This window comes from Xiphias gladius, chromosome 23, assembly GCF_016859285.1.
Source record: "Xiphias gladius isolate SHS-SW01 ecotype Sanya breed wild chromosome 23, ASM1685928v1, whole genome shotgun sequence".
Classification (NCBI taxonomy): Eukaryota; Metazoa; Chordata; class Actinopteri; order Istiophoriformes; family Xiphiidae; genus Xiphias; species Xiphias gladius.
In genome coordinates, this window is record NC_053422.1 from 29,140,883 (window position 1) to 29,160,460 (window position 19,578).

A 19,578-nucleotide genomic window follows, 5' to 3' on the forward strand; every position below is an offset into this window, starting at 1 on the left:
CTTACTGTGTCTGTATGCTGTTTGGGATCGTTGTCATTGAAAACATCTACCTGCTGCTGCTGGAAACAAGGCTGATGAGACTGTCTGGGAAAATTTGCAGTCATCCAGGTCATGGTATTTCTAAGTGCTATACAAAGGCAAGTGGACTTGCTTGAGGTTCTTCAAGATGTTTAACCTCTCATCAGAGGTGTTTCTTCAGTTCTAACTAACTGGTGGGGGACCCAGGCATTTAACCGTTTTTAGGTTGTTAACAGCTTGAGAGTCATTGAGGTCACACGTGAGTCATTAGGGTCACAGACTGCATTTTAAGTGGCTGATAAGTGGTGTCATAGACTATCTCCTCTGTTTAGTGATGGTAGTTCCAGTTTGAAGAAGATGCCTTCTTTGACTCCTCTTTCAAACCATCAGTCTTCTCTGGCCAAAATGTGTACCTTGCTGTCCTCAAGTGAGTGTCCCTTGTTCTGCAGATGTAGGTGGACTGCTGAGTCCTGACCTCAGGAGTTGGCTCTCCTGTGTTGTGCCATGTGCTTATGAAGCAATTGTTTCTCCAATGTACAAGTCTGTGCATTCTTTGCTGCATTAAACTGCTTACATTACATTGCCCTGCTTATGTCTGTGTGTTACTTCTTAGGGTGGGCAAGCTTCTGCCTCAGAGTGTTACTGGGCTTGAAGTGCAAAGGGATGCAGTGTTTGTTGAAAATCCTCCCAGAGTTTTTCAGATACTCCTGCAATGTAAGGAATGACAGTGTTGTTCCATTTATTGTTGTTTTCTTCTCTGTTTGTTCTGCATCTTTTTGTGGTTTTGACAAAGGTCCAGTTTGGGTAACCACACGTTTTAAGTGCTTCCCATGTTTTTTTTTTCTTCTTCACCTCTGTCCTTGTGGGCACATTTTGCTTCCAATGGTGTAGAGTTCTGTTGACCCCCTGCTTGTGCTCCAGTGGGTGATGAGAATCAAGCAGTAAATATTGATCTGTATGTGTGGGTTTTCTTTATACTTCAATGTTGAGGCTTCTATCATCTTCAATGTGCACCTCACTGTCTAAGAAGGCCAGACTATTTCCTCTGACATCTTCCTGAATGAACTTGGTGTTGCTATCCACAGCATTGATGTGTTCTGTGAAGGCTTCCACTTCCTGTCTTTTGATTTTGACCCAGGTGTCGTCCATGTACCTAACCCAGTGGCTGGGAGTAGTTCCTGTGAAGGAGATCAGGGCTCTGCTCTCTACTTCTTCCATATAGAGATTGTCCACCCTTGGAGACACCGGTGAGCCCACAGCAAAGCCGTGATTCTGTCTGTAGAAACTCTCATTTTACTGGAAATAGGTTTTCGTCAGGCAGAGGTCGAGCGGGGCACTTATGTGGGCTGGGGTGTAGTTGGTTCTGTGGAACAGAGTGCTCTCCTTTAGCAGTCGTTTCCTTACAGTCTTTATTGCTTCTGGGTTGGGAATACATGTGAAGAGTAAAGTGACATCGATACCATGATTTCATCTGAGTTTATTTTTCTATCCTTGTTGGCAACACCCTGGGAGTTCTGGATGCAGTGTGGAGTGTTACTGACCAGAGGAGCTAGGATGGTGGCTAGGTGTTTGGCAGTGTTGTAGGTAACTGAGTTGATGCTACTGATGATGGGTCTGAGTGGGGCTTCTTCCTTGTGTATCTTAGGGAGTCCATAAATGCAAAGGGTGGCTTCCCTGGGGTACAATATATAGTGGTCGGTCAATGGCGTTGTCCTTTTCCGATTGTTGTAGGCAGCTTATTACCTTTTTCTTATAGTATTGGTAGGATCCTGTCTCAGTGTCTCATAGGTGGTCATGTTGCTAAGTACACTGGTTACCTTGGCATGATAATACAAGAAATGCTGATGAGAGCGGTGAGACTGAAACAAAACATTAAAGTTACAGGTCATAAAATCATAACAAAGAGCCGAAAGAAGATAAAATGCCCTCTAGAGCTGAGGGGGAAAATAAAGCCAGTTGATAATTCTGTGTGAGTTTGTCACTATGAGTGACCCCTTTTACATTAGACATCATCAGTTGATCCATTCTTAATATGAAAATTTAGATTAAAGCTTTAAATTTCACAAGTTACAAAGGCACTGGTGTCTCTACCTTGAAAAGATGAAGAGTGTTATTACAATAATTAAATTGATATGGGGCTGGATGCGCCACTGTTGTTTCCCCGTACTGTTAGATACCACTAAAGGTAAATACAATTTAATTTGAGCTATGATACTCTGTATTAAATATCCAAACACACAATGTTTTGGCTGCATCCTATTAAAAAGAGATATCAGATATGCTTGTCTTGACCATCATTTTATACACATTTCTCCAAAATTCAGAGACATACTGTATATGGTGTTGAAGAAGTTAAATGTTCAGCTCAGCTTTGAGATGTTAAACACTTCGAATCACTTCAAATTACTATCCACGTCAAGTTTTAATCAACACAGAGTAGTGATGTTTGCATGCAGACCAAATGTTGGCAGCCACCACTGCTGACACTGCTCATGTTACTGTGCTTCCCAACTGTATTGTGTAATTCCTGGTAATCTCAGAGCAATCCCCATTTAAACTTAATCAGTCTGGTGTGTTATGCACCACAGGAGGTTCAGCGTTCCCTTCGTGTTTCAGCTAAATGGATGAGTGAGCGCTGAAAACATAAACAAGACAGAAGAGTAATCTTATTTTCTCAATTATAATTTAGTCTGGAGAGAAGATTCAGACAGGTGAATAACATCTGAGATCCCCCCCCCTTTTTTTGCATATCAAATGTTTCAATACTAGCCATTCTTTTTTATTAAACCTCACAAATTATTCATTTGCTTATGAACAAGAGAACCAAGATACTCACACTAAAATTTTTTGGTGTGTTTGTGTGTGTTCTTTATATGAGAACCAGTTTGAATTTTAGAGTTTCACATTTACAGTCTGTTTAGTTTTGGTGACGGATTTGCCATATTTTATCAAGGAAAAAATCTTCTGTATTTATGGTTTAGCTTTACTTGGCCAAGAATTCTTTCCACAAAAGATCCTATATATACTGTATATATTAACTTAATTAGCAGCAGACTCTGGGAAGCCTTTATTGAATTAAAGGATATAATATTAAAAAATTAAAATGACAGTGGTAGTTTGTTTACAAGGAAATAAAAAACACAAAGAAAAAAACAAATTTGTTTACAATATCTGTATTAACTTTCTGTCTGCTTGTCTGCTCTGAACTCCAATTCATAATTCATAATTAATCAGGTTTATTCATTGGTCTGTCAGTCTTCACCTCATCTTTTTTAAGTCAAAGTACTAGTTGTCCAGATGAGTACTTCAGAAACAAATTAACAGAAAACCTTGTAAACTGTACTGTACTAGTCTCTAAAGAGAACATTTTTGCATGTGGAGTTCAGTTTACTCGTCATGAGGTGTACTACTCAGCCTATTAAAACAGTAGTATAATGCTTTCTGTGGCTCTGGAGGACCTATGTTAAGTCTGATCATGTCATTTTAATATCATCTGGGTTATACTGGCTTGGTTATATCGGTATGGGGTGGCTCTGGAAGTAGAGTGAGTCACCTTTTAACCGGAAGGTCGGTGGTTTGATTCCCAGCTCCTCCAGTCTGCATGTCAAAGTGTCCTCGGGCAAGATACTGAACCCCAAGTTGCCCCCGATTGCTGTGCCATCAGTATGTGTGGGTGTATGAATGTGTGTGGGAATGGGTGAATGCGGCATGTAGTGTAAAGCCATCTGAGTGGTCGATTAGACTAGAAAAGCACTACATAAGTGTATTCTAATTCTAATTTTTATTTAAAATAGAAATCCTGCATTCCAAATGAGTTTAAAATACATGGCTATTTACCAAGCAGGGAGGTCTAATGAGGGACACTATTGAGTTGCATTATGGGAAGTTTGGGAGCCAGTGTTTCCGGAGGTTAGCCCATACCAGAGGCTAAAAGTCAGAATATCTCGGCCTCTGCTCTTCCAGCTTTGTCCATTTTTCTTTAATCTGTCCCCTGTGCACTTTATAGAAGTGCAATACTAAATTGCAGGAGTGCCACTTTAACACATTCAAAAGTCAAAGTAGATATGATTTTTCTCATTAATTTTACCACTTTGTAGTGCCTTGTTTTGTCTATAGATTTCAGGATTTAAAAGTGTGTTATTTCTTCTAGCTTTGATTAATTACCTTTTTTTTAAAAATTCATTTGTATTGTTTTTATGTTGGAAAGGCCTTTTGGTCCCAGTTGGTTGGTTTAGCGTCTCCCTCACATGTTTTATGCTTTTTCTGGTTGCTTTATCAGAATTACTTTATTCAAAGGATAGGAGTAGGTAGATGTTCATGTGACGTAATGTTTTGAGTTTGTTCGTTTGCATGAGAAGCAAGTGTCATGAAATATTTCATATACATCTTTGCAGTACGGAGGCTATGTGTTAAGTTGCCACACCACCTGCATTGCATGCACACACACACACACACAGACTCACTCACTGTCTCTCTCTTTCTCTCTCTCTCTCTCCATCCATATATTGTTCTCTGGGCTCAGTGCCACGCTCCTCATCATGTTTGTCTAGGCTAATCGCCAGGTCGCTGCCTCCTCCCTGCATTAACTTTGTTAGAACAGAGACACCTTGTTAATGACGGCGCTAATTGAATGAAATGGCCATACTAACGAGCATAAAACCTCCCACTCACATTTTGCTAATTAACAACACACTGGCTTAATTACAACAGTAGAAACACATGCAGCGCTGCCTCGTTACTGTTAATTGCCGCAGCTAACAGGGATTTATGGTAATTGGCTGTATAACTGTTGTTAACGAGAGGCTGAATTAGCTAGACACACACAGACAAGAGGAGAGCAGAGATGTGCCAGCAGTAATTAACACTAAGCAGACTCCTCTGCTATTGGTTGGAGCTGTGGGGGTCTACCTGGCTGTATTGATCATCTTATTGGTCAGGTTTATATCATACTCTCCTCTATTGAGAACCAATGGGTGGATGTAGGATACTGTGAATTAACTAGTATCCAGTTTTGAAACACCACCTTGAGACAAACATAAAAGAAGTATGGAGCAACCATAATAGTGCACCAAAACACTATAAACTCCAACCATTTCAAAGAATTAACCTAGTTTGCAAAAAACTAGGGTTTCCCGCTGATTTAGATGATTAGCGAGCCTTTAAAAAAATAAATTAAACTATATCATGGTAAATCTACATTAAGATTGCTGTCTTCAGTAGGAACCAGTGGCTTGGAGCTGAGAGCCACAGACAGTGTAGGGAAGTACCACAGTACTGGGATATGGACTAACATTTGGTGGTAGTCGTTCCATGGTATTTGATGACAATAGAAAATAGAATAACCTTAGGTACTCTATCTAATTGTTAGTTGTTAGTTGAGATACTCTGTTCTTTGTGAATGAGATGGTGTGTTTTCAAAAGTCATTTAATACAGCAGTGCTCTCTGCCATTTATTTCTCTCCCCTCCACCCTCACCTCACTCCCTCTCTAGTTCCTCCCTTTCTTACTTCATTTGCTCTTTCCTCCTCCCTCGCCCTCTCACCCATCCTCCTCTTTTTCTTCAAATTCACTGGCTTTTATTCTCCTCCCTCTGATAAAGTGATTATGGTTATGTGTTCAGTTGAGGAGCACTGAAGCAGACACAGTCTAGATTGGTATTCATGTATTATTACACCACTTCACTGTGTGTGTGTGTGTGTGTGTGTGTGTGTGTGTGTGTGTGTGTGTGTGTGTGTGTGTGTGTGTGTGTGTGTGTGTGTGTGTGTGTGTGTGTGTGTGTGTGTGTGTGTGTGTGTGTGTGTGTGTGTGTGTGTGTGTGTGAGTGTGCTCCTTCAGGCCCTGCAAGATCTCTCACAGCTCATTGGTTGTATATGAAGGAATGTCAGTTAGTCATTGTAGTCATTGGTTAAAAGATCTGGTTAGCATCCGTAATGGCCTCTTATTACTTCCTACACCCAGTGAATACAGAATTCAGTGTGTGTGTGTGTGTGTGTGTGTGTGTGTGTGTGTGTGTGTGTGTGTGTGTGTGTGTGTGTGTGTCTGCGTGTGTGCGTGTGCACTAAATTGACAGAATTTGTAATTGTTACAAGGTGTGTGTCTGTTTGTGTGTGTGCGTGACAGACCGAGCGAAACAGACAGATGGAGAGAGAGTATGAGGTAGAGTGACACAGACAATGAGGATGCTTACAAAGAATTAGATGTTCAAGGATGCTCAAACTTAAACATGTTAATTCTCACAAGCACACACACAAAGTAGTGCTGTGTTCAAGACAAGATGAGAACAGCCAAGAGCTGCTGAAGTCTACATTCAGACAAATTATTTCAACATATTCAAGAAAGAAAGAGAAAACTTTAGAATACCAGTCATTTTATCTATTAATGAGTCATAAAATCTTACCTTATTTGTGGTTTTGCATGTTATATTCTATTTACTACAGAGTTAACTGAACTTAATTGAATAGTTAGTGCAGAGTCCATGAGTTTTGAAAATGTAAAACTAGCTGAGTTAACTGTACATGAGTTAAGTTCCATTAAGTTAAGATATTAAGTTGAGTCAATCAACTGTTCACTTAAGCTGGCAAATGTTAGTCAGATTTGTGTTCCATTTACATTTTATCAATCTAGGGAGTCAGTTTTGAGTCAAAGAATTTAAGATTGTAGCTGATTTTGGAGCCACTTTTGCAACAGAATTTTGGATGCATTGAATTTAGTTAGTTGATTCAACTAGATTCCTGTATTATGTTTTACACAGTACAAGACACATTGTTTGCATTTACTTACTTTGCATCACAGCTGACCATCCTGGTATTTTGATTTAAATTTTTTGATGCATTTTTTTTCAAGCATCTCTTGATTTCCATTCATTTCTTTACAAGAAGATAATATTAGCAGACTCTCTGCTTACTTGCTTAAGTAAACATTAAGTGAGCTTATTTGCTCACTTGCTTAGTGAAAACTTGATCACTGTGATGGATTAGAAATTTCAAGCAACTTTCAAGAGTCTTTTCATACCATATAAGGATGAATGCAAATGTACGGAAGCCGTGAGGGCAAGTGAGAGGCAAGTACATTTTTTTTGTTTTTGGGGCTAAAGTGCACTAGGGGCTAAAGTGCACTCCTACCCCAGTTGAACTGAAAGTTTTTTTAATTTCTCCATGCACTCTAAACACAAGGTAAATATATTGTGTATTAGCAACATTACTGTCATGTCTTTCTTTTGGCTAGAAATGTATTTTAATTGATAAATGCCTTCTGCCAGAGACTTCTTTTTTTTTTCACTTGCCTCTCAGGGCTTCTGTACTGCAGCCTGCAACAGTGGGAAAAATACAGCTGAAAATCTACATCTAAACAGCTTGCATTTGAAAAAGGTCAACTTGAAGTCTAATTGTACATGATTTGTATTTAAAGAGTGAAAATATACAGAAAAACTGGTATGTACGTTCATGTAAAGCATCTGTCAATGGTGTGAGATCACTTTATCTGTTTCCAATACAAAGTATTTTCCAAAATAAAATGTGATTTGTTTCAAAGTAAGTTCTAAGTTCAATTGTATCAAGTTTTTTAATCTTATTTGTGTTTCTTGTTTGAAGACACAAACTCTCTCTTCAAAGAAAAGAATCTGCACTGGAAGAGGGATTATTATCTCACCTAACTGGCAGGATTATCATTTTATAGGCTGAATATGGAATGTAAGTGTAACATTGCTTAAAATAAAATTTCGAATCTTGTCCAAAACTGAATTGCACGACAAAGCCACCACCACTTCTCACTTGTTGCTGACTGTGTGTTGATGCTTGCAAGCCAATGAGTAGCATTTTCACTGGTAACTATTGTGTAAATAAGCAACCAATGACCTATATTTGTCTATGTATTTCTGAAGGCAAAAGAAACTAAATTAATAAGTAATAATCTCTTCATCAACTTATATTTAACCCAAGCAGGTAGAGCTCCTGGATCATTACTGTATCATTTTTTTTTTTTAATTCAACATTTGATTCCTCCCTTTTTTTCATCTGGTGGTCTAAATCTTTGAGTGGCATCACATAAAAATTTAATGAAACCAACCTTCACTCTGTGTTGCACCACATTCTCTGGGTCTTCACCATAAGGCTGACACTAATTTTGTACTACAACACTTAGACCAAACATATAATTACCTCATGGAAAAAAAAAAAAGGCAAAGGTACATTATCTAAAATACCACAAGATGAACTATCTATAAATGACAGTCTGCAGAGGTTTGGTGACTGAAATAATGGAACTGTCTACACAGCTTTGCATATTTCCTGCAATTAGTCAACAATGCAACATGATTCATTTCTATTAGATTACTTTTTCCCCCCTTTCTTTCTATTGGGCATCACGTTCCTCTGCACATTTCTAATCTGTTTGAGGGTAAAGTCGTAGAAGCTTCATCACAAATATTTCTGTGTGCTGTAAACCACACAAAGAAATGTTTAATATTTGGAATTGTTCAGTATGAAAATGAAGCTTAATGTGTAGGAAATAGTATACAGCTTTCAACTTGCTGCCCTTCATAATTCATGTGCCTGGGTGGATCGAAGTTAACTTTGGTTTATCTGCTGCTCGAGGCAGATGTTATTATTAAACTCTCATTAAACCTAAAGTGAAGCAGTGAATTTTATGAATATGTATATCATGTATTGTGAATGTCATTCTGTCATCATTCCTGTATCAAACCTGCTGTATATAAGCATGTAGAAAACAACAGATGCACCATAAATAAAAAGAAAAGAGAGGACACCGAACCTGAAAATATTCCATCAGGACAGTGGCATTTTAGCCAGAAGAAATAAATATATTTGGCAAAAAGATGGAGAGGAACACATTGTTGACAGAAACTGGCAGATTGTTGAACTTATTTGTATGTGTGTTTAGTTTTATTTTCTTATTTTCCAATTTAAACATTAGCCAAATTTACATAGAAATCCATAAGTGCTTATGATAAAAATATAGACTTAAAAATGAACAAAAACAATAAAAACTTCAGTAAAACATTTCAAACAAACAAACTTTTTATGATGCTCTTATCCTCCTATGATAGGATAGAAGTCCCTCGTTAATCTTTGATCATTTCTAAACGCATCTTCAGTTATGATGCTTTTGGGAAACACCTTTTAAGCTTAAGGTTTGTGAGATGGATTTTACAATCTTAGCCCTAAAATTCTTTTAGGCAACGAGGTTCTGGATGGTTAGCTTAAGCAGTGATTACAATAACCAAACTTTACCAAACACTGCTAGATGATCTGTGAACACCACAACGTGTGCTGAACACAAGGATAAAAAAAGAGATCGAAAGAGGCCACAGCTGTGAGCTGTGAGCAAATTTAGGTAAGGTAACATTTTAAAACAAATTGTTTGTGGACTATAAGTTTAAGTCAAAGTAAAGCACTGACTTCTAAAACAGTGCTAGTTCAAATTGGCTCCTCAATTAGAGTAACAAAATTAGATTGTAAGTAATTTTTTACTTGCACTATTTCTGCTTGTGTATACAGTGCGTGTGTGCAGTGTGCACATGCAGATGAGCAGTGTGTGTGTGTGTTGCATTGTGACAGGGACTAATGTCTAAATCAGCCAGACTCCATCGCCCTGTCGCCCTGCTCCCCTACAAATGTCACCTGTTCCCAGCCAGTGATTTGCATAATGCAAAGCTTCTCAGTCGTAACGGTCCGATTAGTGGTTGGGAGCACCAGGGCCATTCCTGATGCATTAAGCCGTTAACAGCTCCTTTTGCTGGGAACAACTGTGATTAACTGACGGGGGGGTAGATGAGAAGAAAGAAGGAGAGAGGAGCTAGCCTGAAAATGTTCACACTCTGGTTGTATTAATTACCGACAGGTCAGCTGCAGGTGACATAACCAACTGATAACACAGTGAGCGCTGATCTGAGGACAAGAGGAAGGAAAGATGAGAGGAGGATGGGAAAAAGAGGAGAACAAAATGGACTAGCGAGGTGTTCATATTCAAAGAAAAAGCTGGAGATGCTGACAATAAAAGCTACATAAAAGCTTAAAGGCTTACTTAGTTTATTTCCTTTATTAGAGTAGATGGAAATTAGAAACATGAAATGATAAAAATAAATGTTCCTACCAGAGAAATCTGGAGGAAAATTAGAATGACAAAAGCTGAGGTCACTAAACTGAAAGGGAAATAAAAAACTGAATACATTTTCAAGTGATTTCGCACATTTGTGATAATGTACACATTAGAGTATTTCAATTCAATACCGGGCAGGAGTAACAAAAACGACACACAAAAAGTATCCCTGAAAGCAAGGGCACATTCAGCTCCAACAAAACAAATTCAGCCCCTAGCTCTCTGAAAATTAAAATAATTGATGCCAACAAAGCAGCACATTCAGCCCCAACAAAACGTAGCAAAATGTTTATTGAAACGGAAACCCCAAACCTTGTCCCAACCAACAGCAGCCATGGGCTCCTCTAAGCAGCTACGTAGCACTCTGAAAATAAAATAATCGATGCCCACAAAGCAGCACATCCAGCCACAACAAAATGTAACAAAATGTTTGTTTAAATGGAAATGGTGGTGCGTTGCACACTCTGTTGTGCTATGCAAGCGTTACAACTATGGCAGCCTTTTTCATATGGTGGGTTTATAAATATGTCACTGCTGATTAGGTAACACCTCTGATACACCCATTAAACGAGAGAAAATGTACCTCAAAGCCCATCGCACACCGTTTCACACTGTTCTGAGGAAACGTGTGATTCAACATGGAAACCATAGCAAAACGGTACACACGATTTTCAGATTGAATGTGCCCCAGGTGTGAATGTTGGTTAGTTGAGCTGCCCTGATGGCCAATCAGATGCAAGTTGAGCAGGGCACTTGGTTCCTGCCCTCTCAAGCAACCCAAGCCACTCTGATTTTGTAATTTTCTATTTTCCATTTTTCTATCCAACATTCCAGAGACAGAAAATTAAAAAAAAACAGTTCCAAATCTTAATTAGTAGTATATGGAAATTTTAACTGAATTGCATTACACACTATTTTTTATCCAACCACCTTTAAATTTATTTCAGACTTCTGCAGGGCAACCTTTTTGAAATACTGAGATACCAGATGAAAGAGACCATTAGATAGCTATTCATTCAAAATTTCTGCTACTTTGAATAGTTAAGCAAGTAGAAGATGATCTCCAAAGGGCATAAAGTTAAAAGTGAAACATTCTTTTCAACATTTTAAGCAAGATTAGTGTATTATTTTCGTTTTGTACAAGTTTCGAGTGGAAAAAAGCAAAGGAAAACCATACAAAAGTTTCGGCACCCTAAGAAATTTGAGCTCTAAGATAACTTTTTCCAAGATCTCAGACGGTAATTAGCTTTTTAGGGCTATGGCTTGTTCACAGTCATCATTAGGAAAGGCCAAGTGCAAATCTTGAAGCTTTATAAATACTCTGAGTCCCCAAACTTTGTCCCATCCGTCAGCAGCCATGGGCTCCTCTACGCAGCTACCTAGCACTCTGAAAATTAAAATACTTGATGCCCACAAAGCAGGAGAAGATAGCAGATTTCAGGTAGCAGTTTCCTTAGTTTGTAATGTGATTAAGAAATGGCAGTTAACAGGAATGGTTGAGGTCTTTAGGACCAAGAAAACTTTCAGAGAGAATTGCTCGTAAGATTGCTAGAAAGGCTAATCAAACCTCCATTTGACTGCAAAAGACCTTTAGGAGGATTTAGCAGACTCTGAAGTTGTAGTGCACTGTTCTACTATGCAGTGAGACCGGCAAAAATATGACCTTCATGGAAGAGTCATCAGAAGAAAACCTTTCCTGCTTCCTCACCACAAAATTCAGCATCAGTGTCAGCATTTGTGAAGGAACATCTAAGCCTGATGCATTTTGGAAACAAGTCCTGTGGACTGATGAAGTTAAAATACAACCTTTTGGCAACAATGAGCAAAGGTGTTTTTGGAGAAAACAAGGCACAGAATTTCATGAAAAGACCCCCTCTCCAACTGTTAAGCATGGGTGGGGTGGATCGATAATGCTTTGGGCTTGTGGTGCAGTCAGTGGCACGGGGAACATTTCACTGGTAGAGGGTAGAATGGATTCAATTAAATACCAGCAGATTCCAGGAGTAAACATCACATCATCTGTAAAAAAAGCTGAAGATGAAAAGAAGATGGCTTCTACAACAGAATAATGATCATAAGCACACTTCTAAATCCACAATGGACTACCTGAAGAGGGACAAGCTGAAGGTTTTCCCATGCCCTTGCAGTCCCCTGACCGAAACATTGTCGTAAATCTGTGGATAGACTTTAAAAGAACAGCACATGCAAGAAGGCCCAAGAATCTCACAGGACTAGAAGCTTTTTTCAAGGAAGAATGGGTGAAAATCCACCACCCTTGAACTGAAAGACTCTTAGCTGGCTACAAAAGTGTTTACAAACTATGATACTTGCCAAAGGGGGTGTTACTAAGTACTAACCATGCATGGTGCCGAAACTTTTGTTGTCTTTTCCTTTAAAAGATGTAAATACAAAAGTAATCTTGCTTAAAATATTAAAGAAATTTGTAATCTTTGACTTTATGCCTTTTGGAAATCAGATCATCTTTTATTTGCTCAACCATTCACAAAAATCTCTCAAATACAGTTCTGTCTTCTGAAAAGGGTGCTAAGCACAAATATAATCTGCCAAACATTCTTCTAATTTTTCTTTAATATTTATTTTCTTTATGTCTTTCTGCCTGGTCTTTATTTGCTATCCCTCTCTCTTCCCTTTTTCTCATTCTCTCCCTCCCTCCGCCTCTGTGTTTGACAGATGAGGCAGGGATGAGAGGATGAGAGGGAATATGTGTTGCACCTCACTTCTCTTTCTAATGTCTCTGGCTGCTGGGAAACCATGTGGAAAACTAAAGACTATTAATGCCACAAACAAATCTCTCCTAAAACGGAAGCTCTTTTACATGTTTTAGTGCACGGGCGGACTGAGAGCTTAATGAAATGGAGAGAGGAGAAAGATTGAGGTAAAGAGGAGGAAGGGGAGGAGGTGGAGGAGTAAAATAATGACTGGAGTGGAGAGGAGAATGAAAGAAGAGGAAAATAGAATAAGGAAGCAGGAATATGAAAATTAAAGGAACAAGGGGGAAAAGAAGAATAGGATTATTGAGATGGAGGAACTAAAAAGACAGTCTTTATGATGGAAAAGATGACAAGCATTTGGAGGAAATGGAGAAAAGGAATGAAGAGTAAAAACAAATGACAAATATGAGGAATTTAAAAAAACAATAGGAGAATGAGGATAAGAGGAGGAAAAGGAGTAAACAAGGAGGACTAAGACTAAGATGAACATGAGGAAGTAAAAAGAAGATTTTCCAATCTTTAGCAATTTTAAAAATGTTGAACACCACAGACATAATGACAGATTTAACCATTTTTTTTATATTAATCATAAGAATGCATAAACCCTACAATTCAATAAAGACACAGGACCACACACTTGATGTTTATACTAAATGATTTCAGAGTGGCAATTCCAGGGACTTGTGATTTCACAGAAACCTGTGTGATCAAACGTGACTTCATAGCAAAACAAACATGGAGGAGGACCACCGTCGTCAGCTGGTTGCCCTTGTGTGTGCTACGTTTTGCACTGAAAAAGAAAATATGAGGAAAAAACTGTGGATGAAGTAATAGCTAAGATCGAATCAGCATGGTTTATACATGCAGCGTGAGCTGGAGGTGAGTTTGAAATAAAATTTTATTGTTAGTCTCGAACAGGGCTTGTGCAAGCTATTGCTACAAACTAACGTTATTGCTATTTGTACACAGGTGGATGGGAGAGTGAAACCTCCCCATAAAAACGTTTTCACTCCCAACTTGTCAGGGCCCCTTTGGCATCCCTTTTTAACACACTGCGTACCCCTTTAGTGTCATTTTTCAACGTGCAGGGTAGTCCGATAGGAGAGCTGTCCCCTAAAAATTCTGTTTCTGTACAAATAAATGGCAACAGCAAATATGTTTTTTACAAAACGTAATTGCAATGGGATTACATTTTCTATTAACATAATAAGGATATGTTGTTAATTTACGTATTTGGCAAGTCACAAATATGCTGATACCGAACATATCAGTAAAATGTTCAGAGTCAATGTATTTGTTTTCCACCAAAGTATCCAGTCTTGCAGTACAATATCCATTTGTAGTGAATTGCATTATTAAACTTTTTAATGGTTATGTTTAGGCACTCACAGCATTTGGTTAAAGTTAGGGGGAAATTATGGTCTGGTTTAATACAGAAAAAAGGAAATGGTGACTTCAGACACAACGTGTTTATTTATATTTAATCAAAACAGTCTTTCCCTAACCTTAACCAAAGCTCTTTTGTTTCCTAAAACTAACCACAGACAGTACTCTGGATGCAAACTCCGGTCATGCGCTTTGTATGCCTGCAATCCAACATCCTCGCAACTCCGTTGACATGAATAAATGTAGTGCTTCATTCATGCTGTAGTGTACCGTGAAAAATAATGCTAAAGGGGTACCCAGTGTGTTAAAAAGTGACGCCAAAGGGGCCCTCACCAAGCATGTGACTACTTGGGACTGAGAATGTGTATGTCATTCCATACTCTGTCTTCTGGTTGTCTTCTCTCATTGGCTATTACGGGTCTCTATTCAATATTTCATCGCTGTTCCTTTCACACTACTTCAAGTCGTAAACGTTGTAAACGTTTTTCACAACAATGCATGCTGCTACAAACACTAGGCCAACTATAACGTAAAAACCCCTTTGAAAAAAATGTTCTAAATGTGTCATTTACATACAGTATGATAATGTTTAATGTTTACATGCTTATTACATTATATTATATGTTAAAGTATGTTAACATTCATGTTAAAGGAAAACCATAGTTTATTAAAACTTGGCTTTCATTTTTTAAGCTCTGGCTTTCTGTTCTGTTAGTTATAATCACACTGTACTCACCAAACAGTCTTGCCAATTATTTTCAATGCAGAGTGGCTAAAGTCTGCTCAAAAATTTGACTTGAGACTGGAGTGTGTTTGCCACTCAGGCCACCCTGGACTCACAACGGGCCTTGATTCCTATGCCTTCTTTGTTCTGGACTATATAAACACAAACATCAACAATATCACCACCCTCAAATGGATTTCGACATTCCCAAATCAGAAGCAGTGGAGGAACTGAAGACCACTCTTGGACCCTCAATGCCTCAACCTTGGTCTAAAAGGCTCACCAGTGTCTCTTCTTCTTGATGATACTCAAGAAGGTCCATCTGTCTCCTCAGATTCTGGTGGACTTCTACTACTGCAACATCGAAAGCATTCTTACCAACTGCCTCTCAGTATGGTATGTCAACTGTTCTGTTTGGGACTGAAAAGCACTGCAGAGGGTCGTGAAAACTGCTCAATGCATCATTGGTTCTCCATTCCCCACCACTGAGGCTATCCAGCGCAAGTGGTGCCTGAGGAGGGCACCACTTGCCGGGGGCATCTCTCACCCCAGTCACACACTCCGTTCTAGGACCAGCAGGCCCAGGGACAGCTTGCGTATCTCTGCACCATGGTGATGGGAAAAAAATAAAATTTAAATAACTGAGTTAAATCATTTAGAACAAAAACAAAGGAAAAAAAAGTTCCCCAGACAGACATTGGGAAACAGTGATTGGTCATTAGGAACGCAAATTCAGAGCTCATTCACGTTTCTGTCTGGCTGCTGATTTGTTGACTGACTGTGCTGCTACTCTCCCCTACTCACTGAACACAGTCATTTCAGAGAGTCATGGCCAAATGAGAGCACATTCACTGAGAAAAACTGTCTTCAAAAGCAGAAAGTTACAGTATGTTCTACCTGAAAAGTGGCTACATTTGTCACTAAGCACTTTTGAGTCCAAATTGAAACCAAGTTTTTACAAACCACAGTTTTCCTTTAACATATGTTAACATGTTTGCATGCTAACGTTAAAATTAAAACCCTTGATCCAATTTACGATACTGAAAGTGGGCGAGAAATAAAACAATAAAAACAACGTGAACATCTAAAAGGGGAGGATTCGCTCGCACCGTCAGACACTCTTAAAAACTGGGCTAAGCTGACCTGGCAGTTATGAGCATTACCATCTGGGTAAAACATCAGTTAAAATTTAAAGGTAGAGAAAAACAATGCACCTACCTTGAACAGAGATAAAATTCAAGCTTCTGTCAGCAAGTTGAAAGAAAGCTTTGCAAGACTCTGCAATAACATGGGAGGACATTTCTACGGTTTTTTTGTTGGCAGGTATTTAAAGTGTGCCCAGATATGACAATTGATTCAGACACCCTTTTCGTATGAGGAAAAGGATTTTTCAAGATGATCTGCACCTTTCCTGGAATGCGGATGCGAGCAGGCAGCAGCAGTCAAGACGGAAAGTGTCCGACAGCCTTCACAGTCTGTACACAAAGTCACAGAAACACTTAAAATCCTGTTAGAGCTGATCCTGATTTTATAAAATGTTTTCAGGCCAAACTATTCAGATTATACTCAGTCTCCAGTTATCTTGATTATGTTCTTCTGTATGACAGTGTAGACTACAAAAATATAGGCGATCTGTGATCATCTTGGTATGGTTTAACCTCCATACTACATGAAGTCTCAGGTAAAGCGCATGTCAACATATCAGTTTGCTGCTGTATAAATCAGCTGATCAGACTTGATTGCTTACCCCCTCAAACTACATAAATAATTTCAAATCATTAACCAATGGTCAAAATACACAGGGAGAAGAAAAAAATACAAGACAATAGTTTTCATTATTGATCTCTCAGATATTTAGACTGCCAGGGCTTCACATCTGCTAAAAGTTTTTGTGTTGCTTAATACTTGAAGAATTAAATCTAGAACTTTCATACACTGTATGCAGTCTACGTAAACTATCTATAATATAAGCTGAATGTATTCTGACTCTCTGACCACTTCTCTGAAAACCACTGACCACACAACACGTCTTCTGTTAACAGAATAAATGTTACTAGCGCAAAATCCGACGAGTTAAATAAAAATCTCTCCATTTAAACAATTAAAAAAATGAAAAGTCTCTATAAAAACGTTATGTTGTTGAGCCAATTGGGATGCTAGATCAGGTGAGAGCCAGATATTTCTCATCAGGCCCTGAGGTCTTGCAGTCAGTGGAGAACATCTGTGACAGCTGGCTCCAAAACCTGCAGGCACTTTGATCTTGTGAGGTTATCGTTGCCTACATTTGTATGACGTCAGACCGAGTAAGGATCAAGTAAGACAGAAATCTAACCAATGTGCATTTTGATTGATCATGTGCAAGCCTGGCTCATCTTGAACAAGTCTGGTGACATGGTCGAGCAACCAGCTAAGGCGGTGACTTGGCAGGTTAAACTGGATGCAATATAGGTCTGCTGCATATGCAAAGTGTTGCTGTCCACTTACTTTTTTACAGTTTCTTTTGTTTTTTACTTGTAACTATGCCAATATTTCACTGAAAAATCACAGTGGAATAGTATGGCTTATTTGATTTAGGTAACAATATCTAATTTCCCTTAAAACCAGCCAGTAAACAATATTGATTTATGGTGTGTAATGAGCAGCCTTGATTGACCTGATGACACATTATTTTATGGCTGGAGTGGACTTCTGTTTGGAATATCAGATTTCTGATTTAATACAGTATATGTTGTTGGAGTCCGGATTTTTTTTTTTTTTTTTTGGACCTTTAAACAACTATCATCCACCACATGCAGACATATTTAAACCCAGCTTGTTGGAGATGCAAGGTGATTAAACACATCTCATTATTTTCCTTTACAAATAGAGAAGTCTCCACAGCCCTTAGTCAAGTATAATTTCCTTTTATGGGTTTCAGAAGTTAACAGCTATTCCAGTTATTAGCTTGCACCACCCAAGATAGCCCCAGGCAAGTAGTCCAAGTCTTAACCAAGCTTTCAGTGATAGCATCATAGTTTCTGGTGGAAAAGAAGCACTCCCATTAGATGTCCAGCTAGATAAATAGACTATAATGGGTTGCTGGGGATGCGTTTGGTCGTTTGGCCTGACGCTCCCATCAGATGTGATCTTAGGGTCGCTGCCATGAATCAGGCAGTAGTGCGACATCATTGGTCATCCTGACAGCTGAACAAAGCCCAGCAACCGGGGAGGGACAGACGCCGCTAATGGAGCCAGATTAGGATGGGTGTGCTTTGTAACTTGTGCTGGCACTTTTGGAGTCTCAGTTAGATGTGTGGGGTCAGTGACTTTTTTATGAGATACCTGAGCAAAGCATTGTGGGCCAGTGGCGCTGTGGCACTATGTGTGTTGTTTCTGCAGTGGTGTGCTGCTGTATGCGCTATATCCTGATGATTGTTTATAGGTTTTATGATGTGTGTGTGTTTCTGTGTTTCTGTGTTAGTGCAGAGCGTGGTGGTGTGGTAGTGGTGCAGGTGATAAGAGGCAGATAAACCTTTAAGGGCTAATGATTTCCACTAATGAGAAAACTGGCTGTGATTATGACAAATAGGTGGAGAGCAGCAGGCTAAGCAGCGACACACAGCAGCTATTGTTAGGCAGCCGGGCCTCAGCATCTCATTACACTTCCTCCTGATAGACCTCCTCCTCTCCTTCTGATATACCAGCCTCCCCCCTACAGATCTTCTCTCTTTCTGATAGACCAGCCCCCTCCTAAAAGACCTCCTCTTGACATACCCCCCCCCCCTCCTGATAGGCCAGGACCCTCCTGACAATCCTCTTCCTGACAGACCTCCTCCTCTTCTGCTGATAGACCAGCCTCCGCCACTTATTTCCTTCTCCTCATTATCTGTGCTCTAATCTGTATCTAATCTTCATTTGTATAATTTGTGGCACACAAATGTGGGTCCTTCAGACAACCCAAAGGCCAGTTTAAACCTGCACATCTTACCCAAAAGAGACGGTCCATCCAAACAGAAACCAAAACTGTACCTGCAGACATTTCTTGTTAAAAAAAAAAGTCACTAGGAAGTACAAACTTTGAAGGTAAACCTGTGGAACAATCCATAATACCAGTACAACCTGTAGTGTTCCAACAAAACTGGCAAACAGTGGGCCAGCCTAATGAATACATAGATACATTCACATATATACACAAAACTTTCCTGTTACATATGCAACAAATAATATTTAAAATTCCAATTAGATAAGTTCTTAAGTTTTCAAAGTGGTTCGAATGTGAATTTTTAAACTTGTTTTAGCATTTTATATAATACTGGATCAAGCTCCATAATGTAGCTCATACAGTTTTGGACCACTAATAGCCCTATGGAGAAATATTTTCAGGAATGAGTTCCTTTTCTGTTTTTATTGTACAGGTGCAGAAGGCCGCAAATGCATGCACTTATGTGATACACTTAACACTGGTTTTCTGCTTTCCCAGTGATCATCAATTGCTGGCAGTCATGCAAAAAGAAATGCAGTAATGCGGCAATAAAACAAGGAAGAAGAATATTGGAAACTAGCAAACAATGGATATGAACAATGTAGGATTTAATTTTTTTTGCAAATGTTACATGCGGAAGA

General features: G+C 39.0%; 1 pseudogene; it reads right to left on the bottom strand.

The window, feature by feature from the left end:
- Positions 1 to 239: 239 nt before the first annotated feature.
- On the bottom strand, positions 240 to 18,141 carry LOC120785074 (annotated as a pseudogene).
- Positions 18,142 to 19,578: the final 1,437 nt, after the last annotated feature.